General features: G+C 35.8%; 1 pseudogene; it reads left to right on the top strand.

Moving 5' to 3' along the window:
- Positions 1 to 15,913: 15,913 nt before the first annotated feature.
- On the top strand, positions 15,914 to 16,268 carry LOC126023915 (60S ribosomal protein L36a-like; annotated as a pseudogene).
- Positions 16,269 to 24,930: the final 8,662 nt, after the last annotated feature.

Below are 24,930 nucleotides of genomic sequence, written 5' to 3' on the forward strand. Positions count from 1 at the left end.
TATTTTCTTTAAAAACCTGTCTCTTCATCCAAATTACCTGTGGTAGTTTAGAACTCCATTTTGAGTTTGCTGCAAGAAATGAGTCTATGATAGATTTATATATTACCCACTTGTGCTGTGGTATGGACTTAAAAGAGGAAGTTTTGCTTTTCAGAAAGATGTTAAAGATTATGAGAATAAGAAATAAGTTTTCTTGTTGAATACTTGAAATGAATTAAACTGTAATATTAGAGCATATTTTCAAAAACTGCTGATCATGAACAATTTGTAATTTGCATTGTATATTTGCTTATACATGTATATATATTATATATATTTATATATTGGTTTTTGGATCACATCCAGCGGCACTCAGGGGTCACTCCTGGCTCTGGGCTCAGAAGTCGCTCCTGGCAAGCTTGGAGGACCATATGGGATGGTAGGATTCAAACCACTGGCCATCCTGTGTTGGCTGCATGCAAGACAAACACCTTACCACTGTGCTATCACTCTGGCCTCAACATGTATATGATATATTAAAAAATTTTATATGCTAGAGAATTTTTGTGCTGATATATGTCTAACTTTGTGGAATTTTTTCAAATCAAAAATAAAACAGGAGGCTGGAGAAATAGCACAGTGAATAGGGTGTTTTCCTTGCATACAGCAGACTCACATTCCATCCCTGGCCTCCCATATGGTCTCCTGAGCCTGACATGAGCAATTTCTGAGCACAGAGCCAGGAATAACCCCTGAGCATCATTGTGGCCCAAACCCCCAAAAACAAACAAAAAGGACAAAAAATTTCTATTCTAATTATCAATTAGTCAAATTATCTAAGCTATATTTAAGAATAATCACAGTGACAACTATGTTTGTGGCTCTAACTAAATAAAATCAATTGAGTTAGAATCTAAACTTATTTAAATATGGTTTTTACTACAAAAATAGCAAATAAATTATTAATAAAATGCTTGCTATAACTAGTAATACAGTATGGTAGACAATATTAAAATAAATGTGTTTTAGAACTTTAGTTAATTAGTTAATTTGGCATAAATATAGCTCTGCATTGTATAGACATTATTATATTTCATAATGGTTAATATAATACTTTTCTCTGTTATTCATTTGGCTTTTAGCAGCAGTTTCCTGAACAGTTTTTGAAAAGCCCAGTCTCTTAAACAACTTAAACGAAGTAATATAATTACTTCATCAAAAAAGAAGATGAAAAAAAAGATAAATGAAAATGACAAAGAAGAAAAAAAGAAGAGGAGGAGGTGGAGGTGGTGGTGGTGGAGGAGAAGTAGGAGAAGGAGGAGAAGAAAGAGAAGGAAGGAGGAGGAGGAGGAGAAGAGGAAAAGAAAGGAAAGAGGAAAAGAATAGAAAAGGAAAAGAAGAAGAAAGAAGGAAGAAGACAAAGAAGAAGCAGAAGCAGCAGAAGAAGAAGAAGAGGAAGAAGAGGAGGAGGAGGAAGAAGAAGATAACTAGCAGTTGGATGCTCTCAGAATTGGTTCAATACTTTAGGAATATTAGGAAAAATACACATCTTTTAGCTCTCCATTCTTAGAGTTCTATCTTAGATCTTAGGCTTACTAAAATTTCATTTATGTAAGAAGTTAGGACTGATGTAGATATTATACAGGGAGATCATAACATTAATCTTCTTTTAAATAGGAAGAAAAATTTTCACAGAAGTTCCCTAGCAGATATTTTTTTACATTACTTCTAGTAGGACTGGGTGATATGGCTATGAATGACTTAGCTGCAAGGAAATTTAGGAGAGTGATCATGAATTCTATCATTCAGGGGTGAGGAAACTTCAAGGGCTCATGTGGATGTTTATAATATCATTCTGGTTCATACAATTAGCCATACAGGCCATGGGGAATCAGTGAGAAGTACACATGCCTGTGCCACCATATACGAGGACCAGATCACATGGTTTTATAGGTCTCATATAGTGCACAGGCTCAAAGTTCTCTACCTTTTCTATAGATTTATTTCATTCAAGACAAAAAAGATGTGGGATGAAGGGAAATATGACATTTGAGAAGATAGCAGTTGTTTACCAATAGATTCTATCTTATTTCATTTCTTTTTTTTAAACAAAATAAACTCATTAATCAAATAAAATCAGTAGATTACAGGTAATTTTAAGAAAGAGCGAAAGAATACTTCTAATCAAATCTCTTAATGCCATGTAGTAAATGGTAAAGTCCCCTTTAAGGGAAAAGTAAAGAAACCTACTTTGAAATTGCCGTTCCGAGTAATAAACAATAGGAAGTGATGAACTGAAACATGAATCACGTTCTTTCAGTGGAAGGTGGCAAAGACCAAGTGAATAGTAAAATAATTAGGAAACAAGACCCTGAACACAGACAAAGGCACAATGGAAACCAATCAGATTAAAAAGACTTCACTGCTATAATTATAATCTACAGCAGATGTAGAACTGAAAACACCAGGGCACCTGTTTCTTTTTCAAACCAGGCTAGATTTCATAGACACACTTTGAGAGGCAGAAGACAACATTATATTAACTCTCTTCATTTGGTTTGATTCACTGAGATTTTTCAGTAGTGGTATGATTTCATTCAGGAAGCATATTCTAGAAAACCATGAAAACAAAACTAAACACAAATATTATCATCTTCTGAATGCTTCTATTCTAATATATTTCAAATTTGTCTTTTTACATTTTTATAGTATTATCTAAAATGAATATAAATTCATTCTCTAACAAAAATAATCTTTAATTCAAAATATTGCTTAAAAATACTTATTTAAGGGACTGGAGATTTGAGTATAGCAGATAAGGCACTTTATTTGCATACAGTCAACTGTGGCTTGATCCCTGGTACCCCATAGGTTTCTCTGAGTACTGTCAGGCATGATCCCTGAGGTCAGGGGTAGAAATAAGCCCTCAGCACAGCAAGTGTGGTTCCAAACTAACCTATGAAACAACAAAAATAGTATAAGCAGATATTTATAAATTCTCACATTTTACTTCATGTTTCCTACTTTTGACAGAAAACAAACAACTGAGTTAGTAAAAGGGTTAAGATGGGTTTTTGTCTAGTGATTTCCTGAAATAATAGAGCAGAGCCCAAGGCCCTCTATATTTTAACCAATGGGGATCTCCAAAATTTCTACTAAGTACCAAAATGATTACAGTCATGTTGCATTTAACTGAAAACTAATGGGGGAAAACAAATTCCAAAATGTTCTAAAAAGCTTAAAAGTTAAGGTGTTTCTTTTGCAAAAACAAGAAAAGTATAGTGACATGGTTTAAAAAAAATAAAGAAAACAAAACAAAGCTTATCTTAATGAACATAGAAAAATACCATTTTATTAATCTATCAATTTTTTTTAAGAATAAAGGCTCTTTATATCTTCCTAAAAGTCAAAATCTCCATATCAATAGAGGGATTTTGAGGAGAAGTAGAAGCAAATTCTAATGAATATTTATGTCTAACTCTATCTGGGTTTTCTTGGTGACAGGACACAGAACATTTTTACATGCCTTTAAAAATCTGTATGGAATCTAACATGAAAACCAGATTTGGCTTCACATTCTGATTGCTAGAGTTGGAATTACTCCAACAAGTCATTTCAAGGTCTTATAGCAATTTTTTTATTTTTCACACTTACAAATAGTTTTCTTTCCAACACAAAACAGCAAAGCCAGTAGTCATTTCATTGTAGCCTAGTGGAAGCTCAGATATTAGGTTTTCCCGTATTGAGTATTTGAACCATCAGTAGTTATTAAGAACCCAGGAAATTATTCATTCTGCCATTTAGTATGTTAGTAAATATTTATTAGACAGCTAGTTCAACATGCTCTGATAGCACCAGGAATAAAGCAGAGAACAAAAATTAGGTTCTGCCCACAATTTGTGGTCATATATTTTCTTTTTTAAAAGGTAGGGGAAATTCTGAAAGCAGTTTTAAGAGATTCTGCAGTGATGTTAATAGACTTGGAGAAGGTAAGCTATTTGTAGATTATATAAATGCCCTACACATTTCAGATAAAGCATAGCTTTTTGCAGAGAAACTTCCTAATTCTTCTTCCTATGTTAGAGTCCAAAATTCAGGATCCTCCACCCAAAAGACCACCAAGGAGATAGGCAGTAATGTAAATGCAAGGGACTTTATTCCAGCATGCTGGGGCCTATCTAACATCTAAGAAATGAGGACCCCGAGAATGACTTACACAGCAATTTCAAAGGGTACCAAGGCTCAGGGATTCCTACTTCTGGGTAGTTTATCTTTAAAATTATCGGTCCTTAGTATAAGGTTGAGCTAGGATTGATTATAATTCAAATGTAGCATCAGACAAATAGCTGGGTGGGCTGCAGACCCAAGACCCAGAGTGCATTGACATCTGGCTGTCAGCTGCTGTTTAGCATTATATGGGTGTAATTCCTGGCATTTACCCCTAGGTTCTGGTTCCAGGAACTGGCTGTTCTTTGGGCCTGGTCTTTTTACCTTAAAACTGCAGCCTGTCATGGCTGCACTTAGTCTCACAATAAAACCAGGTTTAAAGCGATTAACTTTCTTAAACAAGCAGATTACAAAAGCCAAAGCAATGTTATTTCTAAGAAAAGGCACACCATATTCTAATGTCAACATTTAGGTTATAGTTAATTTTAAATCTTAGATACTAACACCTCCAACACCACATACCTTTTTCAAATGAGACTTTTACAGTTTCCAATATTATGTTAAATTTATTTCCTTCCACTTATTTAAATTTAAACCACAGAAAAAATAATAGCTGGGAAACTAATGCAGTTGAGATTCTATCTAGAGTGTCCTTAATAAAAATAACTGAATAATCTTTTCCATTGTGCTACATACAATCAATTCAGTTTCCATTGTTTTTATATGCAAGTAGTTGAGTGACTAGATTCCAATAGATCCAAAGGTCTGTAGGGATTTTAATTTCTTAGAATGTGCCTTCTTACTTCAGGCTTTTACACATTGTAGGGTATGGACAATTTTTTCTCTGTTCTGTAAGAAATAGTCTAGTTATGATAGTGAGCCTATTCAATTATCTTACATATCTATAGATTATGTTGGCACTAAAATGGTGGAAACAAGATGAGAAAAGTCCCTCATAAGGCAGAAACTTAAATTGTAGATTATATGTAGAGTAGGAAAATCAACAAAAAATAAAATGACCAAGAAAGGCTACTTCAAGGATTGGTCAGTTTCATCAAAAACAGAAAAGAGTAAATTGAAATAGAATGATCACTTTTAGAGAATAGTGGCTGAGGTAAGGTTGGGGTTTCCATTTAAATGGTGAGAAAACAGCTCTTGAAACAATGTGATATTGAGATTAAGTTTGGGATCAACTCTAATGTGGTGGCAACTGGAACAAAGTGGAAAAAATAAATGTTTGATATGAAAACAAGTAGAGCCTTTGAATTTCTGTACACTGTTTTCTGTTTGGCAATAATAAGGCATGAGTAGAGAGTACAGAGAACTTGGTATATAATGTGGCTTTTTGGAGAAGTCAGAAACTCAGATTTCACAAAGAAATAAATTGCTTTTGAAATGTTGGCCAGTATTTAACATATACATTTTTTCCTAAGTGAAATTATATTGTTGCAACTAAGTATAAGGGAGGACTATATTAGGATACAGCTCTGAGAGTTTTAAAATCTCTTTTATTTTTTGTTTTGTTTTTGGGCCACACCCTGTGATGCTCTGGGGTTACTTCTGACTATGCACTCAGAAATCGCTCCTGATTTGGGGGACCATATGGGATGCCTGAGGATCGAACTTCGGTCCGTCCTTGGTCAGCCTCTTGCAAGGCAAAAGCCCTACAATTGCACCACTGCTCTGGCCCCTTAAAATCTCTTAATCTTTGTTCTATTCTACATTATCTAGGCCTAATCTAATAAAATTTTCTTATCAAAATGACAGTGACAGTAATAAACATATATCTCTTTTATATATATATATAGGTTTATAATTTAACCAAGATGTGCTATGAAATATAATAGATGAGGTATGTTGGAAATGAATCACTAATTCAGAATAACTGATTCAGTCTCACTGAAGTTACAACTCTGCATTGCTGCCATTTCTTTTTTTTTCTTGTAGTTCCTTCATACTAAAAATGGAAACTAAGCTGAATAAGTAGCACAATAATTAAAATTGAGGGTTGAGAATTTATTTGTGTTTTTTGGTGGTGATAGTAATGAAACCCAAGACCTTACATATACAGTGCAAGTGTTTTACTGCTAAACCACTCCCTCAGATCCTGAACCCTCAGTTGATGAAAAGATAGCATTATGGACTGATTATAAATTCTGTATGGTGGAGGCCTGAGTTTAATCTCTGACAGAAGGTCATACCCTCAGGACTACCAGGGGCTACTCAAGCACAAACCTGGGAGTAGTCTTTTAGCATCATTAGGTATACTTCCTCTAAAAACACCCCCAAACCAATAAATTATTCAGATTTTATTATGGACAATTATAGGTCTATTTCTAATGAAATTAATGTCTAGTTAACTATTCTCATCTGGCTTAAATTGATAAGAAATGAAAGGAAAAAAAGAAAATAATGGTTGCTTACTTCTCAGGTACTATGGCCTAAGCTGATACTCTGTAGCATTTTCAGAATAACTGGGGATAGGTTTCCCTTTCTGCCTGAAATCATTGTATTGTGTAAAACAATATAAAATAAATTTGTTTATACCTGCAAGTTGTAGGCTAGTGTGGTGGAAGGAAAATTTGGGGAAATGGTGAAAGTATGGTCCCACACTGGTTGTAGGATTGGTGTTTGAATATTTAATGCATGATGTGACTGTATTATGAACAACATAATAAATTACAGTGTTATATAAAACACTTCAAATGGAAGAAAACAATTAAGAAAAATAATATAAAGATTCTTTGATTTCACAAAGGAATAGTACTGAGCTATATTTGTGATAATTTATAAGTTAAATTGAAAGCTGAAAAGCAAATAATTGCTAAGGTTACAATAACTGTATTATTATAATGATTATAATTATTAAAACTTCATTCTTATTCTTGCTTTATTTTTTAAATACTTTACTTGGGATAATTTTTTATTGCCTCTTTACATCTCTAACTCCTTTATTATATCTCAACAGAAATGCCAGACTTTGGCTATGATTCTCAGAAAAATAAACAGCATGGTATTAATGTCATTTTTAAAGAAGAGGCTGTATTCTTGTCACCTTAAAATATAGAAAGTATTATAAGAAATTATCATTAGTTCTTCTTTAGACTTTATCTTTGTAGAACAGTTTTAGGTTTATAACACAATGGAAAGTAAGGTACATTGACAAAGTTCACCAACAGTGAACCTATACTAACATACCATGCTCAATTTAAGTTCACGTTTTTACCTTATAAATTCTACCTTATAAAATATTATATATTTTGCATTAAAGTTTGAAATATATAGCCTTTGAGCTATTAGAGTTTATTTTTGCCAAGATCTTTCTTTTTAAAATAAATTTAAATTTATTTATTTTAGACACTAGTTTATAGAGTTGTTCATAATACTGTTATTTCAGAAATTCAATATTCCAATGCCAAATCCCATCACTAATGTAACATTCCCTCCACCTGGTCATTAGTTTCCCAACCTCCCTCAAACACCAAACCTGAATGATTTATTTAATATTTCGTGATATAGCTAAATAGAAGTGAAACTATAGGAAAAAACTGTATTAAAATAAAATTTGTGAAATAATCATATCTTGCAATGGAGTTTTATTGTCTGAAAGTCTACTAAACTATTATTGCCAATTTTGCATTTTATTTATTTTTTGTTGTTGTTGAAGTTTTATGGGTTCAACGATAACCCCACACCTAATTTGGTGTATTTCTACTGAATTATTGGTGATATTGTGCGAACACATAGTCCACAAATTTGAAAATCTGTGAAGCTAGGCTGATGGGCTCATATGGGCAGTACTGCTTTTTAGGAGCCCGAAAGGGCTCCAGTGCCATCTGGTGTGAGGTCAGTATGCTCAGGAGTTTTTCCTGCTAGTTGAGCCTCTCTTCCTAGAATTAGATTGTGTTTATGATATTGGTTACTTGCATGGACATGGCAGATGTCTCTGGATTGTGAGCATGACTGCCAGGGACTTCTGGAAGTACAGAGGCATTGAAGGGGTGGCTAGAGGAGGTTAGGAGAGCCAGACTGGTCTGGTTCCAAAGATTGCTGGAGATGTCAGCCATAGAACTGCCACACCTGTAATGTTTGACAGCTAAAATGTGTAGCTAAAATGTTTAGTTAAAAATATCAGAGTACTTTTATTGTCCTAAAAGTTCTTTGCTCTGGGGTGACCTGTAGAACATGCCCCTGAATCAGGGCAGCAGGACCTGATCATCCCAAACAATTGCTCATGGTCCAACCATCACAAGACAAAAGTGAAACTCAGAGGCATGGCTTCCAGAGTAGACAGCTGCTAATGTGACTACAAGATAATCAATCTCTTACCGTCATAAAGCTCCCCTGGAAACCCTCTGGCACTAGGAAATATCTGACAGTGATGTAGGAAGTACTTTTTTGACTACAAAGGAATCATGGTAAATCAGCACAGAACCCCACCATGAATTTTGGGTGAAGATTATAATTCTGAAAATCCAATCAGCACTAACTCTCTCTATAAGCTCTCTGAAAAGGATTTCACAATAGAAATGCTTAGAATGTTCAACAAGATCAAAATACTTAGAACATTCTTGGGCTAGATTGATAGCACAAATGGGTCAGGCATTTGCCTTTACATACAGCAGGCTTGGATTTAATCCTTGGCATACATTATGACCCCCCAAAGCCTGCTAGGAATGATTTCTGAGCACAGAGCTAGGAGTAATCCCTGAGAGCCTGCAGGTGTGGCCCAAACAAAAACAAACTTGGAACATTATGCCAAGAAAATACTGGAGTAGAAATGAGAAAATTACAAACATCAATTAAAAAATTGAAAACCTCGTTAGGTGAAATGAAAATTCACTGGAAGTCCTCTTGATAGAGTGACATATGCCGATTATTGAATCAGTGAACTCAAAGATGAAGTACAGAAAACCTCCAGACAAAATAGAAGATGATAAAAGATCTCAAAATAAATGAAAAGTGAATGTGGGTGAAATTAAGAGCCAAGAATACAATTCCATGAAGAAGCCACAAAGAAATCATTGATGAGAAGTTTCCAGAGCAGGAGAACTCGTGGCCCAAAGGGTACTAAGCAAAAGAGACCCAAATAAAAGCACCCAAGGCAATCCTATTCATAATGTTGAAAAGCGTAGAGACATAGAAATCTGAAAGCATCAAGATCAGACATAAATTATATACAAAGAAGTATTAAGCTTTATAATAGATTTACAAAAGAAAATCCTTCAAGCCCAGAGTCAGTGGTAGAATATAGTGAAAATTTCCCAATAAAATAAATGTCTTACCAACAATACTTTTCATAACCAGACACTCAGATTTGAAGGAATGATTCAAAACTTCAGGGATTAAATTTTTTTTTAATTTTTTTATTTTTAATTATGAGAACAAGGATGCAAAGAAAGAGGACAAGGTAAAGTTACAGTGGAAGGACAATCCATAACATAATTCTCAGAAGTCCCCTTGCTGATATCTTAACTTTGAAATTTCATCCACAGAACATTAAGATAAATAAAACAGATTCCATGTACAATTACTTTGTCCCTCAAGTCCCCAGATTGTAACACACTATAATATTTCTTAACAGCACACAAGGCAATCTAAAGCCATAAAACTTACATAACTTCTTAAACATTACAGGCATAGCATTTTTTTACATTTTCATATTCATGCATATTAGCTTAAGTTAACCTCAAATTTTAAGTGGGTTCTTTTTAAGGATTAGAGTCAAAGGAGCACATTAAAAATGGTGTTAGAGTGGCAATTGTTGTTTGCATAGGCCCACCAAAATATGAGGAACATGGAAAGGAATAACCTTGGTCTAAATACAAAGAGACCTGACCCCTGAAGGTTCCTGGCACAAGACCAACTCTAGGCTCCAGGCAAGCTAGATCGTCCAATCCAAGACATTGTCTGTAGTGCCAATACACTTTTATTTTTTACACAGTCTCTGTTGTTGGTATCAAGCTTCTGTATTAAAGATCCTGGAATCTGTATATCCTACATTGAAGTCAGGATGTGGAGCGTCCTCTGGTTTCACCTCACAATCAAAGGGCAATGCAGAGAGCCCAGTCCTGTAAGCAGGTCGTTGTTGTTGTTAAGTCTTCTCAGTGTTAATGGAAGTCTCTTTTGAGCAAGACAATGTCTGAGCAGTGTAGAGTCTTCCGTGGTAGAGGACTGCTTCCAGGTGATGCTATAGACCAGCCTGAATGTTTTGTGGATGGCTTCCCTGGTTTAGGGAAATGCCCTTTCTTCTGAGGTCTGTGCCAGGTGTTTATGTCAATGTTCAGGGTGTAAGGTCCCTTTGCACTATAAGATTTGTCTGTTCCAATCTCTATTAGATAGGATCTTATTTGTATGTATAGTATTTTCCCATTTTAATGTGCCTATGCAAAAAAGGAGCAATGCCACGTGGTGTTCTTGGCGCATATGGGGGTGATAAGAACAATTCCAACGATTCCCATGATATGGTTCAATCATAAGCATTAATCTGGGGGACTCTTTCTCTAAGATTCCTTGTTAAACAGCTCAAAAAGAGAAGATAAAAAGTGGTTAGAATTGTCACTATATAAGACAACATTTAGTAAGAATTATAGCTGTCAGAGAAAAAACACAAAGTATTCTAAAGAAATACGTGTCCATTTTATGTATCTTGAAACAGTTTGGGGTTGTTACACACAATACACGGCTTTGGTCTGTGATAAGGCTTGTACACTACTGAAGTTAAAAAGAGTAATGTAGATTAGAGAAGTTTGGGGGGGTTAGAGAGTAAAGGAATAAAAAAGAGCTTTGTAGGGATGTGGGAAAGGGCACAATACAAAATGAAGATTCTGGATACTTAAAACATAACATAAGAATAAGGAATACTCTTAATACATGAAGTACGCGTAGTTTTTGGATGCATAGGGAGGAATTTCTCCCCTCCTCCCCCCAGGGCCCGATTAACCAAGCGTGGCCTTGAAGACCCACCAGGTTTGGGGGGATCTTGGTCCCCTGGACTAGGTGGTCAGCCGAGGGGGTCTGTGGCTAGCTGTCCTGCCCAGAGCCCCCAACATACCAGTCAAAGATCCAGAAATCCTGGCATGCGGAGTGTTCTGAGCCCAGCCGTGCCTCTGTAAAGGGATTAATTTTTTTTAGTAATTATTGTATTGAGTTACTGTGAGATGCACAGTTACAAGTTTTCAGTATAAAGTTTCAGTCCTACAATGTATGACTGAAAGAAACCCTTTATTAGTGTGCATTTCCCATTATCAGTGTTCACAATTTTCCTGCCAGCTTCTGCTATGTCCTCTCTCCTGCATGCCTCTATGGCAGACCTTTTACTTCTCCAACTTAACCTTCCTTTTTTTTCTAAAGAGGCTACTTTAAGACAAGATGAATCTCAGAAACACTAAATTCTGTAGAAAGATGGCACAAAACGCATGACAATAACCTCTCAGTGTAAATGGACTAAATATATAAATTAAGAGACACAGAAAGACAGGATGGATTAGAAAATTAAAGCCATCATTCTGCTGCCTGCAGGAAACATGTTTGAACAGCCATAGAAAACGGAGTCAAAGCCAAAGTTTGGAAGAGAACTCTTCAAGTAAACAAACTGCTCAAAAAGACCAGGCTTCAGGCTCAAAAAGGTTATGAGACATAATATGTAGTTTCTAGAACTTGAAGGGACATGCATGTACACTATGACAAAATACTTCTAAACATATAACAACCAATGAAGGATAAGAAAAATACTTAAACAACTGCTAATAGCAACTACCACCCAAAATTTTCACTTCACTAATGGCCCAGAATCACCACTGGACTATAGAACTCTGCAGAAACACCAAACCCTACCAAAACAACAGGAACGCCAGTATGTAATGTAGTCTGACATCATCAGGACTCTTTTGGAAAAGGCATAGCAGCTGAAACCTTGCTCACAAATGTTGCCATGTCTGCATTTGGGTAGCCCCATAGACTCATTATTAGAGACATCTATAAAGAGCAATTGATTGGATAGCTGCTCAATCTAAACAGTTGTATTTGTTGATGAAGTTTTCTTTGAGATATAGAAGAGAATACAGCTTTTTTGTGTTTCTCCTCTTCCACTCAGTTGCTTCTCTTCTCCTTACTATACTCTGGGGTTAATGGTGTTCAGGACAACTACCAATTAGACCATTATGTTGCTTCATGCAGTTATTCTAAATACCAACTACATATAAGTGATATCATTCTGTATTTAGTCTTCTTTATCTGGCTTACTTTATTTAGCATAATATCTCTAAGTTCCATCCATGTTGATGCAAATTGGATGATAGCATCATTTCTTACAGCTGTGTAGTATTATTGTATGTATGTACCACATGTTCATGATCCACTCATCTGTAGTTGAGCTTCTAGGTTGATTCCAAATCTTAGCTATTGTACAGTGATCAATAATTTTTTGTTAAGGGGGCAGGCAATTCAAATAAAAACAATGAAAGCTTCTACAAGAAGTGGTGTTAGAAAAACTGGTCAGCTACAAGCTAAAAGAAAAATGAACTCAGCCTCTCTTTAACCCTGCTCACAAAAGTCAAATCAAAAGGGATTACAGACCTTGATATCAGACCTAAAACCATAATGTACATAGAGAAAAACATAGGCAGAACTCATCAAGACATTGAAGCTAACGGTATCTCAAAACACCATTGACCAAGCAAGTAGAAGCAACAATAAACAAATGTGACTACATTAAATTAAGAAGCTTCTGCACATTATAGGAAACAATGACCAGGATATAAAGACTGCACATTTAATGGGAGTAATTGTTCACCTAGTAAACATCTGATAAGAGATTAATTTCTAAAATATATAAGGCACCGAATGAGCTAAGAAAAATAATTAAATCCCACCAAAAAACGGGGAAAAAGAGATGACAAACTTCCTCAGTAATATAGATGGCCAAAAGGCACATGAAAAAATGCATAGCCATTAATCATCAGAAAGATATTTATCAAAACAACAATGATTTTTCATCTCACACCATAGAGACCGTCACACATCAAGGACAAGAACAACCATTGCTGCTGGCATGGATCAGGAAGAAAGAATTTCTCGTTTACAATTTATAGTAATGTTGACTGGTCTAGCCTTTTTAGGGAATACAATATAGACATTCCTCAAAAAACTAGACATTGAGCTCCCCTATAATCCAGTAATCATAATCCTTGGGATCTATCCTAGGTGTCCAAGAGCACAATGCAGAAAGGGATCATCAACACTGCTATTGCTTATTGCAGCACTACTCACAATAACTGGAATCTAGAAACAACCCAATTGCCTTAGATGAGTGGATAAAGAAAGTTTGGCATATCTACAAAATGAAACAGTACATTTCTATTAGTAAAAATGAAGTCAGAAAATTTGTTTATACATGGAAAGAAACGGAGGGTATCATGATGAGTTAAATGAATCAGAGTGAGAGGGACTTACATAGAATGATCAAATTTATTTGTAGGGTACTAAAAAATAGTATGAGAATAAAAGCCAAAGAAATGAGAAATGGTGTTCTTATTTCTTAAAATACAAAAGCAGTTCTTATAGAGAAGTGTCCACTATAATAATAGTATTTGAAAATAATAACTTTCAATAATAACTGGGTTCTAAGAGGAGGTAAAATGATATGCATAATATCCTTTCAATTATAGTATTACAAATCTCCAATTCTAAAAGGAAAATAAAGAAGAAAGATAAAGATATGAAAACAAGAAAAGAGTCTATTTTAAGGACTGGCTTGTGGATGGATGAAAGTAGACATGAGGAAATTGGTGATGGGAAAGGAACACTAGTGAAGCAGTTAGTATTGGGGCATTGTATGGTTGAAACACAGTCATAAATTTTTAACTATGGGCTGTAACTAAGCCACAAATGCAGTTGCCATGCTTGAACTGGGCCAGCTCCATAGCTCCTTTCTTGAATGAACCTTAAAAGATTATGTCAATACTAGCCCATCCAGCATAGCTGATCATCTCAGGAGGAGAGAATGCCATGCCCTCACCCTGCCAAAGTCACATTTGCTGAATCCATCACTATGAATCACTGTTTTCCCGATGGCCTGCCTCATCATTGACACTCTATGATTTCCTGTGGAGATGCCAATCTGATCACACTTCAGGTACACCAGTTGTTGGGATAATATCAATAGAGCTTTTTGGAGCAAGTGTGGGCATTGTCTTCCTTCTTCTGGGAAAGCTTGGCAGCTGTAACCACACCTTCGAATGCAGTTGTCATGTTTAAACTGAATTTTCTTTCAGGAGGCCATGCAGTTGCTAATTTGCCCCTAAAAGTAATAATATCATAGCTTTGAATTTCTGGACAATTTAATTTGTTTGATGCTGTCATCCTTAAAGGAAAACCACAATTTAACAGGTCGGACATATAACAAAACGAGCTCGTCAAATCTTTTACTATTGTAATAATTACTTCATTGATGATAATTTCTACAAATGAGCTTGCAACTGTATCTTTTTATTTTTTAATTTATTTTTAATGATTTCTATATTTAAGCACCATGATTACAAACATGTTTGTAGTTGGTTTTCAGTCATAAAATGTACACACCTCTCTTCATCAGTGCAACTTTTCTGCCACCAAACTCCCCCATTTTCCTCCTCTCCCCAACTGCGTGTCTTTAAGACAGGCATTCTATTTCTCTTTCACTACATTGTCACAGTAGCTGATGGTATAGTTGTTTTTCTAACAATGCTCACATGTGATAAGCTTTTGTCATAGGCTCCTTCTTCTGTCCCTCATCTTTATTGGCTCTGGGTATTGTTATCATACTGCTTTTTATTTTTCTTAAATCCTACTGATGAGTGAGACTATTCTGTGTCTATCTCTCTCCCTCTGACTTAATATACTTAAGCATTTACTTTTTCTTCCTTCCTTCCTTCCTTCCTTCCTTCCTTCCTTCCTTCCTTCCTTCCTTCCTTCCTTCCTTCCTTCCTTCCTTCCTTCCTTCCTTCCTTCCTTCCTTCCTCCCTCCCTCCCTCCCTCCCTCCCTTCCTTCCTTCCTTCCTTCCTTCCTTCCTTCCTTCCTTCCTTCCTTCCTTCCTTCCTTCCTTCCTTCCTTCCTTCCTTCCTTCCTTCCTTCCTCCCTCCCTCCCTCCCTTCCTTCCTTCCTTCCTTCCTTCCTTCCTTCCTTCCTTCCTTCCTTCCTTCCTTCCTTCCTTCCTTCCTTCCTCCCTCCCTCCCTCCCTCCCTCCCTCCCTCCCTCCCTCCCTTCCTCCTTCCTTCCTTCCTTCCTTCCTTCCTTCCTTCCTTCCTTCCTTCCTTCCTTCCTTCCTTCCTTCCTTCCTTCCTTCCTCCCTTCATGCCATCCTTCCTTCTTTCCTCCCTTCCTCCCTTCCTCCCTTCCTTTCTTCTTCCCTTCCTTCCTTCCTCTTCCATTTTATTTTTGTTTTAATTTTTAATAACTTTGCTTCTACTTATCTGTAAAGAAATTATCTTTTTACTTTTTGGATTTTAGGGCCACATCCGTTTGATGCTCAGGGGTTACTCCTGGATAAGCACTCAGAAATTGCCCCTGGCTAGGGGGGACCATATGGGACGCCAGGGGATCGAACCGTGGTCCTTTCTTGCCTAGCGCTTGCAAGGCACCTTACCTCTAGCGACACCTCACTAAAGACACCCCTGTAAAGAAATTATCAATGATGTCAGCTATGTGGCATATTTATTTAAATACATAAATTAAAAATAACTTTTTATTTATGTATTTCATGGTGATTAAAAGAAAATAGAAATTTCTTTTCTCATGGATTCTGCTCTTGCAAGCATGGTGAACATGGCAAAAACCTTCTGGACATTTTGTAAGAAATATGGGAAGCATCGGCCCCACAAAGTCACACAGTACAAGAAAGGCCAGGATTCTCCGTATGCCCAGGAAAGCGGTGTTATGATTGAAAACAGAGTGGCTATGGAGGGCAGACTAAGTCAATTTTCCAGAAAAAGGCAAAAACTACAAAGAAGATTGTATTGAGGCTCTAGAGGCTCGAGCCCAGCTGCAGATCTAAGAGAATAATGGCCATTACGAGATGCAAGCATTTTGAACGGGGGGGGGGGGGGGAGATAAAAAGAGAAAGGGACAAGTAATTAAATTTTAAACTTCATCTTTTATTATGAAGACAAGTCATGGGTTGATATTTGAGGAGGAAAATGTATCATGAATAAAGTTCCCTTGAGTGGCAAAAGATAGAAATTTAAAAAATTAAAAATTCCTCTGCTTTGCTTATTATTCTTACCACTCACTCCTTTAATAACTGTTTATTTTTCAAAATATGTTGTATTTAAAAGGATAAAGTAAAAGGAAGAAGGGCAGGAAGGTTCTCATATAATAATTTTTTTTTCAAAAATATTTTAAAATTATTTTATTTTTTTAATTGCATAGTTTCTGCTTTTCATTTTTTTGGTTTTTGGCTTTTGGATCACACCCAGCAGTGCTCAGGGGTTACTCCTGGCTCTGTGCTCAGAAATTGTTCCTGGAAGGCATGGGGTATCATATATAATGCCAGGATTCAAATCACCATTTGTCCTGGATCGGCTGTGAGCAAGGCAAATGCCCTACCACTGTACTATCTCTCTGACCCCCAGTTTTTGCTTTCCTATAAAGTCAGATAACTGGAAATTCTAGATTATGTATATTTTTAATATAGTACTATGCATTTAAGTATTTTTCTTGTCTTTTCATAACTAGTTAACTCAATTTTTTTTCTTTTTCTTTTTTTTTTCACTTCGTTTTTTTACTTGTGGATAGTATTCTTTGTATGTACCACAATTAATTTATCCATTCATCTACTAGGTGCATTTTGGTTGCTTCTAAATTTTGGAAATGATCAAGAAAGCTACTATAAACATTGCATATAGTTTTATTTTGCATCAGTGTAAATATAAGTTTTCAACTACTTTGTCAAAATTGCTAACCATATGGTAAGAGTTTGCATAGTTTTTTTCTCCTGTGGCTCTGTCAAAAATAGAATTAACAATCTTCCACTTGTTTATATAATTAAGTGAAGTTTTTCTTCTATTTTATAGTTAGATGGTTTCTGACATACTTGAGCAAATTTCATTTGTCTTTAATTTCAACACTTTAGATATATACTAATTGATGGAAATTAATTATATTCTAAAGTGTGCTAACTAATGGTATCGGTATCTTTCTTTGAAATTAATTATGAAATTAACTCCATTAACATTCTTCAGAATAGTTTAACTTACAAGACAAATCATTTACATTAGAAATAGACATGTACATATATTTTAAATTTTTATATACATTTGTAAATTTTAAATTTTATATATATATTTTATATACATTTAACTAGTTAAATATTAAAATTAAAATAACTACCTGGAATAGAGAAATTGTACAGCAGATATGGTGCTTTCTTTGTATGCAGTTGACCTGTGGTTGATCCATATGTATATGGCTCTCTACGCCCCACCAGGAGAGATATCCCTGAACCCAGGATGAGGAATTATACCTGAAACTAGCCATGTGTGGCTCCAAGTCAAAAAAATAAGTTAAATATCCACTTGAATTTAATTTTAACACATAAAAAAAGAGTGAAAAATAATATTAAGCAATTCTGTAAGGAGAGGTGAGAATTGGGTTATACCTGGCAGTATTCAGACTTGATAGGACTATGATTGGCATGGTGTTCAGGGATCTCCCCTAGAAGTGCCTTGGCAGTATATGGGGAAGATCTCAAGGTTTAAAAGTTTATGCACTAACCCTTTGTACTATCTCCCTATTCATATAAAATTTATTCTAAAGAAATCTTTCTTTAATTTTCACCGAAGATATTTAGAATTGGGAATGGGCAATGGATCTGCATTAATGACAACATTGAGAATGGTGAGTCTGTGAATAGTGATATAATTTCTCATGTGGTGTGATCAGCATTGCAACCAAGTGTGTGAGCCTCTGCTAGGTAACAATTATGACAACCCAGAATAATGCAACAACAACAATAACAACAGCAACAATAGCAAAGAAAGATAAATGAAAAAGAGAAAGGAACCACATCAAAGTAATCAGATTTTACATAAATAGCCTATCACAAAATAAAGAGGTAACCTAGCAATTTATATTGGGAGATAATCTTATTTTTAGCAATTAACTATAGTCCAAAATATATAAAGAACTCACACAATCACATAAAAGCAAGTAGCCCAAATTTAAAAATATCAAAAATATGAATAAAACTGCTTCTCAAAAGTAGACTTACAAATGCTTCAAAGACACAAAAATGCCAACATTAATTATTATTAGAGAAAAAAGAAGAAAAAGCAAGTCAAAACAATAATGAACCCACTCACCTATATAATAAAAACATTAGAAACAATCATTGTTGTTGAGAATGTGGACAAAAAGAAACTCTAATGCACTGTTAATGGCAATATAATTGATAGAGAGACTATACCAATTTTTATACCACAAAAAGTGGTATATCTCAAAATGTGAGAGATAGTACAGACTCTAAGATGCTTGTCTTGCATGTGGTTGACCTCATTTTGATTCCCAGGTTTGCATACATTCCCTCAAGCATAGCTAGACAAAAGCCTTTAATAAGCCTAAATAAGAAATAAGTCCAAGCCTTCCTCACCCCAATATAGGAAATGCCATATCATCCAGTGATACCACTTTTAGGCACTTACTCAAATGATATAAAACACCTATTTGAAAATGATATTTGAATTTCTAATCTCATACCAGGATTATTCCCAGCAACCAAAAGTTGGAATCAATTCAAATGCCCAACTACAGATGATTAGATAAAGAAGATATGAACAACCCAAGAATAGCATTCTTCCTGGGCCGGAATAAAAGCACAGTGGGTTGGGTTTCATGTGGCAGACTCAGGTACAATTCCGGGCATCTAATGTTTCCCTGAGCCTGTCAGGAGCAATTTCTAAGTTCAGAGCCAGGAAGAACTTCTGAGCATCGCAGGTGTAGTCCCAAAATAAAACCAAAAACAAAAAGAATAGCATTCTTTCTTTTAAAATATCAAAAATGTGGGCTGGAGCGACAGCATAGCAATAGGGTGTTTGCCTTGCAAGCAATTGACCCAGGACAGACCTCAATTAGATCCCCAGCATCCCATATGGTTCTCCAAGCCAGGAGAGATTTCTGAGCGGATAGCCAGAAGTCACCCCTGAGTGTAGCCCCCAAACCAAAAATAAAATAAAATAAAAATAATTAAAAATAAAGTAAAAAATGTATCATTTGAAACAAAAAGAGTGGAACTTGATGGGATTACAGAATAAGTAAAGATGTGAAAATCAGTCATAAATAGGAATAAGTAAGAGAAAGAACTCTGCCAGATAACTTTTCTTATATGTAGAATATAAATAAAGCATATGAATTTGTAATAATCAAAAAAATTAACTCAGACTTGGTAAATAATATAGAGGCTTATTGGAGGAAAAGGAGGTAATTAGCAAGAGTAATTTGAAGGGTCTTTTTTGATGGGAGAATGACATTGGAAATTTGGTTGTGGTATCTGATCCAATAATATATATATTGATTTTTGGGACACACTTGGAAGCGCTCAGGGGTTACTTCTGGCTCTACACTCAGAAATCACTCCTGATCCTATAACGCTAGAAATTGCTCCTGATACTATAATATTTACAGAGCTTATTAAGTTACATTTCTGAAATTTAGCCATATTGTAAACTAAAATGATAGGTAGGAAAGGGAGAAAGATGTTCTATTTTGAATCAGTGCCTTCTCTTTCCATCATCTGTTTGATAACCAATAGAATCACCTGGAAACCCAAACAAAAATAAACTAGTGAATATCTTCATTTTGATTTTAAAAATGTAACTATTTTCTTAGACATATTTTAAATGAGACAAACAAAAATTGAACCCAACTCAATAGCATTAATTGTTCTTAGTTTATTTATTTCTTTTATTGTGCTTGCTTATTTGGTGTTACTTTCCTGTATTTTCATGATGTCTCTGAAAAAGTTAAAAACAAATTATTTTTGTATGTCCCATCTTTCCCAAACCCTTCTTCCCTTTCCTCTCCTAAACTCAGTTCTGTTATCAGTACAACTGTTTCCATTTGCTATTATTTCTTTTTGCTTTTGGTTTGGGAATTTCGCTTGACAGTGCTTAAGTCTCCTTACTTCTGAGCACAGAAACAGGAGTAACCTCTGAGCATCTCTGAATATAGCCCAAAAACAAAAACGAAAAAAAGGTAAAAGAAAAAATGTCTTAAAAATTGTGAAAATTGGGCCCGGAGAAATAGCACAGCGGCGTCTGCCTTGCAAGCAGCCGATCCAGGACCAAAGGTGGTTGGTTCGAATCCCGGTGTCCCATATGGTCCCCCCGTGCCTGCCAGGAGCTATTTCGGAGCAGACAGCCAGGAGTAACCCCTGAGCACTGCCGGGTGTGGCCCAAACCCCCCCCCCCCAAATTGTGAAAATTCTTAAAAATAAATAAATAAAAATTGTGAAAATTCTTGAAGATACAGGTTAGCCACCATATTTTCACATTGCAGTGCTATTTTATATTAGACTCAACATACTGTGCTCATTAAAATGTCTTGACAAATATTCTAATATATTCATTTTCCATTTGCTGATGCCTGTTAATGTTTATGTCCACATATATAATTGCAATAGGCAACTCATACCATAGACTCTTGCTACATTGCTCATTGCTCACGATTTCAGTTTGCTTTCAGGAAAAGAACCTGGATGCTCAAGACCCATTAGATGATACTTCATGATGTACACTCCTTATAGTGCTCATTACCATATTGCTTAATATTCTAGACTTGAACATTATGATTGTTTTAAGATGCTGTATAAGAAGGGGCCAGAGCGATGACACAAACGATAAGGCATCTGCCTTGTGCAAGCTAGCGTAGGACTGACAGCTGTTTGATCTCCCGGAGTCCCATATGATTCCCCAAGCCAGGAACGATTTCTGAGCTTATAGCCAGGAGTAACCCCTGAGCATCACCGAGTATGGCTAAAAAAAATGCTCTATGAATACTCTATGAACAATCTAACTCAGGAAATCTTTCTTCATTAAAGTTTACCCTCACTAATGATGATTTGCCTAAAAAATGGATTACATTTCTTTGTTTTCATTTTTTCGTTTTTGGATCACACCTGACAGGGCTCAAGGGTTACTCTTGGCTCTGCTCTCAGAAATTGCCCTTGGCAGATTCAGGGGACCATATGGAATGCTGGGAGTCAAATCGGGGTCCATTCCAGTCATTTGTAAAGCAAATACCCTATCAGTGTGTTATCTCTCCAGCCCCTTTCTATCTGGCTTACAGCCTTTGTAGTTTTGTTTTTTGTTGTTTTTGGGTCACACCTGGCAGTGCTCAGGGATTACTCAGCTCTACGCTCATAAATCGCTCCTGGCAGGCTCAGGGGACCACATGGGAGATAGCATGGAGGTAGGGTGTTTGCCTTGGATGCAGAAGGATGGTGGTTCAAATCCCAGCGTCCCATGTAGTCCTCCAAAGATTTTGTAGTTTTTAAGTGTTCTGACCAATTCCACCTGGGTCAGTTTTTCAATTGCAATTTATGGGTCCATCGTCATTGTCTGTCTAAGTGTACACCAGGTTATGTGTTGGCCACCTCTATGTCTGTCTATTGTCCATCTGTAATGTACATAATGTCTGTCTATGTTGCATATAGTCCTCCCCCGGTTATATAAAAACAATTCTTTTACCCTCTCCCCTGCTTATGACTTTAAAATCTTTTTCTATCCTTACCCTCTTGCACCCTGATCTGTTATTTCTCTCTATTTAACCCCTTTTACCCACAGTTCTTAATTCCTCAGGAACCAAAACATCCCTCTATCCCAAAAAGCTGCCAACCAGCTCCCAAAGTGAAAACACAGCCTCCCAGCCTGCCCAAGAAACTGCAGCTACCACTGCTTTTGATTTGATCTCTCAGCTCAGGAAGAAAAGGGTTTCTTCCTCCTCCCTTCACTGTGGACTATTTTTTGCTATTGCATTTGGCTTTTGAGAGACCCTCATCTTGAAGAAATTACTGATCTGTGACTGCTGGAAGCCATTTTTTAGACTCCACAAGGCCACATCCCAGGCTGAAGCTGTGCTCCGGATTTTATTCCCCCAAGCCTATTTCAAATAACTTAAAGGAGATATATATTCTCATATATTTCTTTAGATGTATTTTCTTTTCTTAAAATTTTTATTGTGGTCAAAGTGAATTAAAATTATTTCACAGTAATATTTGAGGCACATAGTGACAATGAATGGGGGCATTCCCACCAGTATTGTTGTCCTCCTTCCACCCCTTTTCCCAGCATGCATCCCACATCTCCCTCCTTTACCCCCATAATGCTAGTGAAACTGTTCCCCCCCCCCCTTGTACAGCTTGTTGTAGATTGGGTATGGATTCTGTTGTTGTTGACTTTGGATTTGGTATTCATGTCTGATCAGTTTTTATTTCCACCAAATGAACATTTGACTGTCTGGTCTTGGTACCATCGGGGGAGGGGGGGAAAGAAAAGAAAAAGCAAACAAAAATGAGAAAAAAATAGGAGGAATTCATCTAGGTGTTATTTATTTAGAAGGAAGGGAAAAAAGAAGAAAAAGGTAGTAAAACAAAACAAAAACAATAAGAGAGTAACAACACAAATACAAAAAGAATAAATAAATAATAAACCAAAAACCAAAACCATCAACTATGGGGAAAAAATAAAAAAAAATAAAAGAACAACAACAAAAAAGAACATAACCAGACCAGCAGCTTCTTTCTTCTTCTTCTTCTTCTTCTTCTTCTTCTTCTTCTTCTTCTTCTTCTTCTTCTTCTTCTTCTTCTTCTTCTTCTTCTTCTTCTTCTTCTTCTTCTTCTTCTTCTTCTTCTTTCTTCTTCTTCTTCTTCTTCTTCTTCTTCTTCTTCTTCTTCTTCTTCTTCTTCTTCTTCTTCTTCTTCCTTCTTCTTTTCTTCTTCTTCTCTACTTTTCTTCTTCTTTTCTACTTTTCTTCTCTTCTTCTTCTTCTTCTTCTTCTTCTTCTTCTTCTTCTTCTTCTTCTTCTTCTTCTTCTTCTTTTCTTCTACTTCTCCTCCTCCTCTGCTCCTCCTCTTCTTCTTCTTCCACTTCCTCCTCCTCCTTCTACTTCTTTTGCATAGGCACAGTAAATATCAATAGTTATACTTCTTATTGTGCATTTTCTTATGTAGATATAGGTTTCTCCATGTATTTTCTGGATTTGTTCAGTAGGAAATTCTAGTAGACAAATTTCTCTTGGGTTCTGAGTTCATGTTAGAACCATGTTATAGGGATTGTTTAGATTGTTATTTTTATCCCCATATATACCAATAGTACTATGTGGCATTCTTACTTTATGCATAGGTATATTAAAATGGAGGAAATCTTATGTATAAAAATAAGTTATTATTTAGTACATATAGGAAATAATAGTTTTTTGTTTTTACTTTTTTAAATTTTTACAAGTTTTTCACAGTTGTATTTCTGTAACATAGTGACATTCAATTAGAACCATTCCACCAAAGTGTTGACCTCACTGCACCATAGTTTCTAAGATGCATATTGTACTTTTACCCTTAGCCCCCTAGAATACTAGTGTAACAGGTTCATTTTGTGTATAGCTTGTTATAATTTGGGTCTCTTGATTCACTGTTATTGACATAGGTTTGGGTATTTAGGGCTGGCCATTTTTTATGGGAACTCATACATTTTATATTGCAGGGGCTCCTTTCAACCTGAATATTTGTTACAGTGACTTGACTTAGGTTCAGTCAATTGAATATCAGCCATTCACTCCGGAACCTTGGATTCCATATTTGGGAAAGACATGGTATTTGCACCAGCACCAGGAATAATACTTCTACTGGGGAAGACCCTAATGCTACCGTGGCACTGACTTGCTCCAAAGTGGACTTATATGATGCTGTGAAAACCTGGAAACAACAGCAACATGCTTTCAGGGCAGGGTTTCTTGCTTCACCACCTAATGGTGAGATGAAACCAGAAGAAGCCCCATGATACCCTGAATTCAACATAAGATCTCTGCAAAAACCAAATCTCTAATTACAGAAACATGGCTGTGACAAATGTGATAGGGGTTTACTGAGATCATGAAGAAAGACTTTGGTGTTAGACAATAAGTATTCTAGAGCCTATAGTTGGTCTTATAGAATAATGCTTCATGCATAGGGTCTCCCTGTTTTTAGGCCAAAGGTTTTTCCTTTCTATTTTCCCCAATTTTTGATGCATTTATGCAAAAAACTACCACCCCCTTTTTATCTTTTAATAGGGACTTCTGCCCTTTTTCACAGAACCATAGGGCACAGATTACTTTGTTTTATCTCATAACTCTTTATTTTTTCTATAAAATTAAGAAGAAGAGAAAAAGAAAGGATGGGGGTGAGGGGACCAAGTGGTCGCAGGTTCTTTGGTGGAGAAAAAAATACAGAACTAAATAAGCCAAAGTCAACAATAGAATCAAGAGCATTAAACTTCAACAATCTAAACTTAAATGTGTCTTTTATACTGGCAGGTCAGGAGGTAAAGTCTGGTGGTTTAGGGTGCACTTTGACAACATTGGTAGAGGGAGGTCAACACTGGTGGTGGGAATGGCCCTAATTTACTGTATATCTGAAATCAGCTATGAAAAACTCTTTATATCACAGTGGTTTCACTAAAACAAAATTTAAAGAAATTGTAAAAATTGTCATATCTTGCAATGGAATCATTGCAATAACTATGTCTGAAGGTTTACTAAACTGTTGATAGTTTGAAATT

The sequence above is a fragment of the Suncus etruscus genome, chromosome 1, assembly GCF_024139225.1.
Source record: "Suncus etruscus isolate mSunEtr1 chromosome 1, mSunEtr1.pri.cur, whole genome shotgun sequence".
Lineage (NCBI taxonomy): Eukaryota > Metazoa > Chordata > Mammalia > Eulipotyphla > Soricidae > Suncus > Suncus etruscus.